Source organism: Glycine soja, chromosome 14, assembly GCF_004193775.1.
Source record: "Glycine soja cultivar W05 chromosome 14, ASM419377v2, whole genome shotgun sequence".
NCBI lineage: Eukaryota > Viridiplantae > Streptophyta > Magnoliopsida > Fabales > Fabaceae > Glycine > Glycine soja.
In genome coordinates this window covers 35,585,274-35,597,618 of record NC_041015.1, presented here as the reverse complement: position 1 = coordinate 35,597,618, position 12,345 = coordinate 35,585,274, and positions in this window count along the sequence as shown.

Here is a 12,345-nt window from a genome sequence, read left to right as displayed (position 1 = left end):
AAATGTCAAGTGAGGCCTGAGAGTCCCCCGAACTAACCAAAAAAGCCCTTAGTCAGGTTATCACCACTCAACATTTTCCCCATGTTCTTTTAAATCGTTCGGACTGTCCTCTAGTGTACCTGCTATATGTCAGCCACCTTCATTTATCGAATCCTTTGTTATTCTTCATGATGAGAAGCATGAATGATGGTTGCGTTGGTACTTGTGAATAAATATTAAAGAGTGTATTCACACTAAGTATAAGGTCATGCCCCAACTCTCGGCACAACAATCTCTCTAATTCTAACACAATTTCACTACCTCGTTCATTCGTTCTTTCCTCATAATGCATGTTGATCCTCATGAAGTCCCCAACTATAAGTATCCTCTATCATGCACACATACAAGCATAACAAGAGAAGAGGGAAATTAATCCTTTAAGTGGAAAAGTCCACTTTACAAAATCACATCACCACATATCCAATCTCTAGAATCATTGCAAGACATTCAAAATAAATTTTGTCGAAGGTTGCACACTCCCAGACCCAATCCCAAAGTGCGACAGTTCATAATCAACATAGTAATAAATCATATTTATAACATGCAAACATGTCTTGCAAAGTGGTCACACTCACTTGGTCTTAGAACATTCTACATAACAATTTCAACAATTCCACATAATAAAGTCTCAATCAAAGTAAACAACTCAATCCATAAATTACATCATTCATTCCATACATTTCTACACATTTATAACACTTTCTCATTTGGATTTTCACTTAATTACCCACTTTTAAAATCAACTTTTCCATTAGCGTAGAAATCCAATTAGGAAAAACCATATATGTTTCTCAAGGTTTTTAAATTCAAGGAATTCATTTTTTAACTTAGAGTTTCCTAAATCCACTCCTATTTGGCCCTAACCCGAAACTGCCCTGCACTTATTCAACAAAGTTACAAAACTTGTTTTCTAATTTTCATTAGTTGTAGAAATCCATTTCATGAAAATATTATATAAAAACTATGTTTTCAAACATGAGAAACTCATTTTCATGGTCAAAATCTATAGAAACCAAGTCCATGTGTCTAGTTCGTCCAAAACATAGCATAATTAACGAAAAAGTGCAAAACTTGAAAATTTGATTCCAAGAGCTATACTAACTCAAATGGTGTATATTTTATGTCTAACCCCAGGTTTTTGGACCTTGTGAAATCAATTTTTAGGTCCATTACAACAGATTCCAGCTACAATTCCAAAAATATCGAAAATAGAGTATTATATACATATAGTTTGCCCTAACTTAAAAATTTAATTTCAAAGGCTATACAACTCCAAATGAGACATATCATGTATGATTTCTTTAGGATCAAGAAACTCTTTTTTGAACCCAGAATTCAGAAATTCAACTCCCAGAAATCATACTAGCACAATTACATATTACAAGTTTCATACCAAAACCACAACATAAATGAAGTTTAACTTCATAACAACATAGCATGGGTCCTAAGAGATCAATTGCTCCTCCCTTACCTCTTTTTTGACACAAGGAAGCAAAGAGATGAGTGTGGGTTGAGTTGGAATCTTGAGCTCCTCCTAGACCTTGGTCATGAAAATGGAGCAAAAGAGAGATGTAAGGATTCTAGTGAGCTGAAGATGTAAGAATGGAGATGAGCATGTAAAAAAAGCTAGCAAACTCACATAGACTCCTTCAATAACCTTCAAGCACCTCGACAATGGAGGAAGAGAGAAGAAAAAAAGAAGAAGTCCCCTGCCTCTCTAGCCGACAACAACAAGCTTAGGGGGGGGGGGTGAGTTGCTCTCTCTCTTATACAGGGGGAGCTAGGTTATAAGGGGGCTTCATATGTGGGTCCCCTAGGCTTTTCCCTTCTTTTTCAAACTAACTACACTTAATGACTTAAGCCCTTAGTTAATATCTAATTTGTTAGAGATAGGGGGAGCAACATGAAGACTTAGCCTTAAAGCTTGAAAAAGTTTTGTCTTTTACATGCCCAACTCTTTGAGTGAAATCTGTATTGATTGTTGTATTGTGTGTTGCATCTAGTCTCTATCATTTCATATGTGCATCATGCATCATCATGTAGGAGTAAGAAGAAAGGTTCTAAAGTTAGAAAATGTCTTCTATGTTTAAAAATCTTTGTTTTAATTGATTACAGGCTGATCGTAATCGATTACTTAAGTGTTAGTAGCTTGCAGAGAAGTCTCTTGTATAAGTTTAATTGATTACAAGCTTATCATAATCGATTATGTAACACCCTGAAATATTATTAGTAATTATAATTGATGTTTAATTTTATTTATTGTGTTTTTTAATCATGTTTTATTTCAAGGAGGTGAGTAGTTATTAGAAGGGTATGGGTAGTTAAAACTATAGCTTCTCAAAGAAGCCTCATGAGGAAGCTTTTCAAGGAAGTCTCACGAGAGCTTCTCAAGGAAGCTGTCTGAGCTGTCTCGGTAAAAGCGCCCTCCTGCATTTGTTAACCGTTGGATCTTCTCGAAATGTGGTCTGGAGGTTCATAGGATAAATGTCCACAATCTGACCGTTGCGATCTTGGATATATCTTCTGGTGTGTGAGAAACGCTTCTTTTCCCGAGAGCAGAAACACTTGAGTGTTTCAAGTCTTATTTTTTCGTGTAGCCTTGGAAAACAGCCATTCCTTTCTCCTTCTTTCTTCCAAAACCCTTCCCCAACATCCCAAGCTTCTTCTTCACCACCCACAATCACCAATAGCCACCACGAACTGCCGTAGTTCTCCATTGAAACCCCACATCGAGAGGAACCCTTCAATCGAAGTGGAATCTTCTAAACTTGTCTCGCGGTTTCGGTAGAGAACGGAGCACAATCTGACCTTCATGGTTTTCTTCAAGGTAACCGTGATTCTACACTTGTTCCTTGTTAGTTTTAGCTTATCTTTGCATCTTTTCCGACTTTGGAACCACCATTGTATGTTCTATGTGTCCTTTGAAAAACCCTAGAGAAAGAGACTTTGTAAATGTTATCTTTTTATGAAATGGGTGTTATTTTTGTGACCTTCACTGAACCCTGATCACATTGGCGTGATTGGAATTTCAAAATGATGCTCCTTTTGTAGAATCCGAAACACCCTTAGCCTTTTCATGTAGTGACATGAGTATTTGACTTAGAATATTGTTGTTAACCTTATTTCTGAAATCCATAGTAATTTCCTTCATTCTAGCGTAATAGAGACTTGCGTTGGACCGACAAGTGTGAATGAAAGAGAGGCCTCTAAGTGACGCAAAGAGGAACCGACGGGGAGCTCACGATAGGTGAGGAGAGTTTATTATAAAATTTACTATTTTGACACTATAGTGAATATATGTCTGTCCCTGTTGCATGCTGATTTTCCTTTATAGAAAACAACATTTTTAACTAATGGGATGTGATATAATTGTTATTGATGTGCATGCTGGTTTTCAAGAAAAACTATGTTTTTGACGAATGGGATGCAATGTCTTTATTGTTGATGAATGAAATTATTGTCTTTATTTGACTTGTGTTGTTTGAAGACCTGACGAGTGTGAATCTCAAGCATGAAAGAAATATGTATATGCAGAATGCGACTTATTGTTGATGTTGCTATTGATGACTTTAATTGATATGTGGTGATGTTGATATTTATGATGATACTGATTTGAGATGACGTTGCTAATGAAGATCATGTCAACATGAATTGATGTTATTATTGATGATTATGTGAATATGAAATGAGGTTGTTGTTGTTGAAGTCATTGAGATGAGATGATGTTTATGTTGAGAATGATATTGAAATGAAATGTTGATGATGTTGGAAATGCATTGAGATGTGCATGTTGTGTATGTTCATGGGGGGGGGGGGGGTGCAGTGACCTTGTCAGATGTCCCTTGTGTGGAAAACTAGAGTGGTTAAAGAATTTAAGCATCTCTGAGGGGATGCCTAGGAGCTTTAATTCATCCATGGTCATGTACTTGATGACGCCCATGTTTCATACGTTGGATGTTGTGTATGTTCGTGTGGGGGGGAGGGGGGTGCAGTGACCTTGTCGGATGTCCCTTGTGTGAGAAACTAGAATGGTTAAAGAATTTAAGCATTTCTGAGGGGATGCTTAGGAGCTTTGATTCATCCATGGTCATGTACTTGACGACGCCCACGTTCATATGTTGTATGTTGTGTATGTTCATGGGGGGTGCGTTGACCTTGTCGGATGTCCCTTGTGGGTAAAAATAGAGTGGTTAAAGAGTTTAAGCATTTCTGAGGGGATGCTTAGGATCTTTATTTCATCCATGGTTAGGTGCTTGATGACGCCCATGGTTCATGCCTCATATGACACGGGAAATAGTATAAACTGTGGTAGTATGTACTTTGTACTAGGGGGTGCGTCACCTGGTAGGGAACTCCCTTGTGACCCAGGCTGATCACCGGGGGGGGGGGGAGTTACGGTGCACGACTGGGTGGCCTCGACAATTACTGCATAGTTTCCCTAAGTGAGGTGTCGTGTGGACACGCTTAGGCTATTTCCTTGGTTGATGGTACGTACCACATTGCATTTGAGAGTTGAGGTCAGGTGCATGCATCATCCTGAGCATAATTGATTGGATCCATGGATGGATGATGAATAATTGTTGGATGTGTGTGTTGATTAACAAATGTTGTGTAAGCTCATGATGTTTGTCTATGTTCTCTTACTAATTGTGGTTATTTGGATTTAGTATCGGTTCTTTTTATAATGAACTCACCCTTGTAATTTTGTATCGTGTGGTTGATACCTGTGATGATCGTGAACCTTGTTCGTGGGAGCAGAATGACAGCAGTAGGGTGCAGGAAGTGAGATTCTGTTGAGGAGCCGACGTGATGATGTTGAGATTATTTTGAGAGAGAGTTGTGTTTCCATAGTTAGTTCATGATTCCTTTTTGTTGAACTAAAGATGTAAAGCTCAAATTTTTAATTATATGTATGAACAAATTTAATTTCCATTATGTGTATGACGTGTATTGAGTTACTATTCATATGTATATATATTCACTCAAGTGACGGTGTGTTGTTTGGTGAATGTATGTCAAGACAAAAATTACTTCAATTTTTTAAGCAAATTAAGGGAGTTTTAAAAAAAAATTGAATTTCTCGAGGTATTTAGTGGTGATATCGTAGCGACGAGGTGGGTCGTTACAGATTACACAATTCTTTTTGAGACAATGATTAATTTTTCAGGAGTCTCTACTTTAGTCGATTACCAATAGATATAATGGATTACTTCTCTCTTAAAAATTGTTTCAGAAGTGATCAAGAACACTTTGATCGATTACATCAAGAATCTAATCGATTACATTGTTCTTGAAAGTTTTCCAGTTTTTGGGAAGAACACTTTAATCGATCAAAATGATAATATAATTGATTACTTCTTCGAAATAATCGATTACATTGTATATTTAATCTATTACAGGTGGTTATAACTGTTTTCTCTATAAATAGTCACCTTGTGTTCTCACTTGTAACAACTTTTGAATGAGCTAGAATTACAAGTTGATATTAGTAAAACAAAGAAGAGAAGAATGGTTAGATACAGTGTGACTCACAACTTCTAATCTTTGATTATGAAGATCATATTATGAAAAATGAGTTGTGAATTTCTCTTGAGTTCAAGAAGACACTTATTCATTCAAGCAAGGGTCTTGCATATGTTTGATCAGGTTATGTCTTTCTTTGACTCTACTTTTCACGTGGTTTACACATTGTTAGTTTGTGCATGAATTCTGAAGCCATGTTAGAATAGGTTTTTCTAGTTTGGGCTAAGGGTAGGTTTCTCTTAGGCTCTTATTCACAGAGGACCCTAGGGTTGGATACCTTAGTCTTTTTTTATGGGATAGGAACTGAGATTTCTTGTGATTGCTTGTAAGAATTCTATATGCATAGTGAAAATCTAATTCGGGTTGGATTACATAACTGGATTAGCTTCTCTAGAGATAAAGAGTGAACCAGTATAAAATTTGGTGTACATCTTCTCTTGATCTTATCTTTCTTTCTCATTTTGGTCTTAATCAATTTACTGAAGACTAAAGAAAATATATTTTTGAAAGAAAAAACTTTAACAAAGGATTTTGTGTAAAAGATGATTGATTAAATATTGGTTTATCCAAAGTTTGTGATACGATCCATGAAAAATAAGTTTTTTTAACTCTAGTTTTAAAAGTCTGTTTTGATTAAGAAACCAATTCACCCTCTCTTGGTTTGTGAGTTCCATCATCTTTTTCATAATTAATTCTGACTTCTAAATTGGTTCTAAAGTAATAGTTTCATTTATTAATCTCTTCCATTAGTCTTATCTAAAAATAATTATAGTGAATGAGAAATTAATGTTAAGTCTGGCTGCATCCAAGTCATATTGGACTGTACCAAACAATTAAATCTCTAAGACTGTGATGTTAAAAATGTATAAATTTTGTGATAACCTTTCATGCATAATCTACAATTTTATATATCTCTATGAGATACAAGCAGAAAGCACAATTAGAAAGCCTTTGGACGATAGATAAAGTATTAGCCATTGGATGATATTGCCTTAGTGCCCAGTTCTAAGAAGACAAGTGCTTTAGCACTTGGCTCATAGTCCAAAGGAAATGGAATAGTTACTTAATACTCAAGTTCTGAAATAATCATCAGAAAGTAAGGTCCATGGTTCAGTAAGCAATTTGTGCCATAGTGCATAAGAGGGAAGTTTCAAATTGTCTTGTCTTGCATTCTTTATTCCTTTTGTCCTATGCTATTAACGTTGTATTTGAATTGTATGCTAAAAGTCAACTTTGAGCACAAGGCGACACTGACAAGTTGTACTTCTATGAAGATACACTGCAGAAGATGTTTGTGGTCCCACACTCTCTCTCTGCATAATAACATGCCTCGTGTAAAGCACCTAACCTATTAGACAACGGCTAGTTGAGATCTCTCAATGGATCAAAGCTTTGAAGTCTATATAAAGCTTGAAGATGTTTGTGATAAAGTGGTTGAATCACTAGAAAATCATCTGAATCAAAACAAACATAGTGCTATAACGTTGCTAGTTTAGTTTGACGAAAGAAATTTGAGCAAATTGAATGAACCTTAGCTCTGCTAAGTTAACAAGTTTTATTGTGTTCGAGCTTATTGTGTAAACACTCTTTGAGTGATTAGAATACATTTTCTATCAAACATCTATTACTTGTGAAAGCTAGGAGTGACTTTGTGACAAAAAATACTTGGGTCTTAATCTTAGGGGGAGATTAAGAGTAATGCTAGAAGTGACCTAGAGAGTACTTGTTGTAGCTAGAAGTGGCAAAGAGAATACTTGGTTGTAATCAAAGTTTTGATTAGTAGAGTCCTTCAAGTTTGAAGAAGAACTTGACGTAGCCCAAGAGTTGAGGTGAACCAGTATAAAACCTCTGTGTTTTCTTTATTGCTTCTATATAATTGGCTCCTTTCTATAGTCTACTTCTACACTACTGTGTCCAAGTTTTTGTGAATTAGTTTTTAAATAAAAAGGGATTTCGAACCCCTTGAACAAAACCTATGATCCATTGATATCTATTTTGAGAAAAGCCTTCAAAGTTTTCGAAAGACAAAGTTTTTATCCATTACACTATTCACCCCCCTTTAGTGTGTTTCAGGTACTTCAATTAATTCTTCTCCTCCTCAATTATTTAAAGTAATAATTTCTCACATCTAGACACATTAATGCTCTAAAATTCCATTAATCAGTCTAAATATTCATATTAGCCTAAAAGCCTTTAATTACTAAACTGTCATTAATGAGGAATTTCCTCACTGTAATTTATGAACTTTTGTTGACTGATGGTTTGGCTGATGGTTTGACCAAGGGTTCTCCGCATCTAAACCACTTATTTCTAGACTCCAAACTTAAATCCAGGTCAATTAACTATCTACTAATGGTTCTATATCTTATATGCATGATTTCACTAAGGATAATGCTACCACACTGCATATCAAACAAACATAGGCTATTTTTACACAAAACTTCCCAATCTAAGAGAATTGAGATGTTACAAAGAGTACAATATTTTCACGACTCATTAAGTAACACATCATTTTCAAGTCACAATTATCTAGATACGTGTCCATCTATCATGTTATGTCATGTTGACTCTTTACTATTGAAAGATTTTACCTCTCGAGCGATTAACCTAAGCACATCACTTAATATAGTCGTACTCTATGATCTGATCATTCAAGGAGACTCGAATTAACTCTACAGAAGAAGTGTGATTTTATTGAAAATGAATGAGCATGGTAGTGGCTTACCCAGTAAGACTTGCAAAGATCTTAACCTATCTAGGGATTTACCCATCCATCCATTCTATAGGCTCATTCAACATTAGCCACAGTGACAACCTCCAACATTAGGTTGAGGGCCTTCTTAGCACCCCCAACTTACGTGCCTACTCACATGAAATGTCATTCATCAATGCATGCATGTTATGATCATTCAAATCAATATCACATGTCATAACAAATTCATTCACTAATCTCAACACCATAAGAGGTTATAATATCATAGATTTACCATTCATAGTTGTATTTAGGAAAATAGTAGACTTACAAGGATTTTGTGAAAAGTTTATGACTTTCTCATTTTTTTGTCTTCACACCCTACACTTCACTAAACTCACCCACTTATTTCTCATGACTCAAGGCTCATCCACTTAGGTTTAAACACTCTAAAACTCATAAAAACACACATACAACATGACATATATCTAATATAGGCATAAATATAACAATCCATCTTCTCATAATTAATTAGTTAATTAGGAAACTTAAATAAAATTTAATTACTCTTGTAATTTAATCAAAACATTTAATCAAACATTACAAAAAAAAAACATAATGTTACAAGGGATACCCAAGTTAAAAAAAAAACAGTTTTGAATCTATTTTCTTATACACCTTAGATGGGAAATAAAGTATTACATTGAAATTTCATTTTACCTATAAATAAAATGCTTCAATATATTGATTACTTATAACAAATAAAGTCACGTCAATACAAATAGTAAAAAAAGTGGAGCATCTAGTTTCTTCTCCAAAGTCTATAAGGACAAACTGTTCCCAATGGTGCTAGTAGTAGGGTATTGTTTGAACTCTTCTGCAGTGTGAATGACAGTGGGAGACCTGGATTCTTTGAGTGGAGAAGACTTAGATGCTACATGGGGGAAAAAGTATTTTCGGGTTTTCTTTATTTTGAGTTAAATGAAAAAAAATAATAATCTCCTAAATAATCAATAGAAACCTCCATATGCATCAAGCTTAATTATGATAATTAATAAATTTTCTCGCATGATTTGAGTGTGATCAAATTTTCGCTAGATCCTAAGGTTGCCTTTTTTTTTTTTTTTTTTTTCTTGATAGAAGGTTGTCCTTTTACTTTTATTTCACACATTATCATTTTTCATTAATAGTAACAATAATAATATGCACCTGCAGGAAAAAAACAATAATAATACGTTAATATCATTTTAAATGTAAAATAGTTGTGTCGCATAACGGCATAAGAATTTAGGCAATTATTTAATATAAAGATAATTCTACTCAGTCAGCATAATATTTCAAACGATGAACTTTTCAATTTAAAAACTCCACGACTCAATGACATCACTCAATTTTTATCATATAATATTTCAAAATTCTCCGAAATTTTGAAAATTTCTGTTCAAATTACGAAGACTACCTAAATTAAAAGGTATATATTAACGTAAAAAAAGGCATATATCAACGTTAAAAACGGTATATATAAAATGAAAATAAAATTGTATTATTGTATTTGTATGCGTAGAATCTGTTTGTATTATGATTCGTGGATTTGAGCCCCGCGCATCGTTGCGAAGGCATAATGTTTCTTTATGATTTTTTAAAGAAAAACCTTGTATAAAAACGTGAGGGGGGAGAGAGAAAAATGTCCAAAAAGTAAAGTAATAAGTAAAGATTCAACAATATTCTTAAATTTTTTTAATGAAGGAGAATTAAAGACAATAGTGTATAGTAACTCATACTATATGCCTAATCAACTAAATTAGATCCGTTTGTCTCTTATATTTCAAACACTTTTTATTTTAGAAAATTGAACACTTTGTTTAAAACTTGTCGTTTTTTTTATAAATATTTAACACTTATTGTAGTGATTCGCCTCGTCGCTACAATATCACTATTCTAAACCGCGTAAATTTTAATTTTTAAATGAAAATTTTGTTAATTTGCTTATGAAAATAAGAGTAAATTTTTTGTGATATATATTCACCAAACAACGCACAATTACTAATATATATATCTATATATATAGATATAGATCATCAGAATGGATCAAACGGACAAATATAAAGTAGGAAACAATTTAAGATAAAATACAACAAATAAGTTATGCAGGTGAGATATGCAATTAAAGAAAAATAAAAACTTAAAAAGTAAATTAAACTATAAAAGAAAACCGAACGGCGATAATCCATGCAGAGTCAGTTAAGGAAGAAGAAGAGAAGAAACTGAAACGACAATAATCGACACTCAATCAGTAAAGAGGGAGAAGGGAGATAAACGAAGAAACTTGAAAATTTATTTGATAACGAAAGAAAAGCTTACAAAGAATGTTTCCCAGAGCTTCTCTCTCTACAATCTACCTGACTATTTCTATCTGAAAGGATGCCTCACAATAGAGTTGAGGACTCCTTTTATAGAAAATTCCGGGGTACTGTATCTATAGTACAGGTGACAAAACCGGAACTATGTCTACAAAAATCGGTAAAATTTATACATCATCTAAACAAATACCAAAACAATTGTCTTCATTTTGGTAGAAATCATTATCATTTTCTGAAGAATTGGTGACTTCTTTCTTTGAGGAAGAGCTCCCTTCTTCTTGACTTTAGAGTAATTTCAAAACTTCTTTTAAGTTTTTGGTGAGATGTTCCTTGGAGTTGGATCCTACCAGGAAAGCAGCTAATTGGGACTTCTGATTGAGGAATAAAGAAGTCTTTGGATCAACAACTTTCAAGAACTCTAGATCACCTTATCTGGTTCGGCTTTTGATGCATCAAACTGATTCCACCACTTGAAAAATGCATGTCGCTAAAGGGATGGAAATTGCTTATTATTTTCTGCCTTGTTATATCTGTATTGCCAGGAAAATATCCAAGACAAAGCAAAACTTGAAAAATATTTTAAATCTGCAGGAATTCGTGATTCTTGAGAATTAAACATCTTGTTAAATTGAGCAAATCCTTGTTGAACTTGCTTCGGGAATATTTTTGGAATTGGACCAAAAAATTCCCACCACTGAAGGAACCAATTTGGAAAATTATAGACTGTGTTAGTCTTGAAGTAAATGAGCCATGAATGCTTGTATTTGTTGTTTTGATGCCAAAACACTTTGTTCCAGGCATCCATATAATCCCAATAGGTGTAACCTCTAGGATCAAAAGGTACAAAAAAAATTTTGATTTCATGTAAATTGGGTCCAAATTGTCTGGTGGCAGAACTTTTAATATTTGGGTTGTGGAATGGGTGTTTAGCACTGGGTTGTTTGGGTCTTTGAAGTGTTTAATAGACACTGAGTTTGAATCTATTAAAATGAATACATAAAAGGTTCTGGTTTTATTGATAGCTGTTGGCTTAAAATGGAATCCAGAAGGAAACGCCTTGACTGTGGCCTTGAAGGGATTTTTGTCCCAATACCCTGGTTCCATCTACAAAATAGTTGAAAATTTATTTTTGTAAATATAAGTGTTAGTGGATTTTGGGGCTGGTGTTGCCCTTTGGGTTGTTGGGGTCAATGTCTGTTCCCCTTTTGAAGTATTACAAACAACTTTGGATTCTTTGGTTTTTTGGATAAGGGTTTTTAAATCAATTTCAGATTCATCATCTGATTCTAAGGCTATGTCAGCCCATGTTTTCTCGGGGAGCTTTGTTAGGCCAATTTCTTGGAGGGCCAAAAGTGTCTCGATTGGGAAGGCATAGTCGGCCTTGGTTTGTTTTAATGTTTGGTTTTTTTAGGGTTCCTAAGTGGATGACTCAGGTTTGATTGCAACTAGTTGGGTAGATGACCCATCTTGTTGTTTTGGTTTCTGGGTTGGTGACCCAGATTTTGAGGGTGAAATCTTTTTTGAGCATGGCTCTGGTAGAGCCAACTTGAATCCTTTTCCTGAACTCCTTCCTCCTCGTAAGGAGGTGATGGATGCCTTAGGTGGCATGACAACTTTTCTGTAAGAATTCACGGGTAAGATACTTAGGTAGAGAGTTTGAAGTGCCCTTGAGATACTCAATTTCGAAATAAAAAATACTTAAAATTGCTTGCCATATTGCAAATATCTATT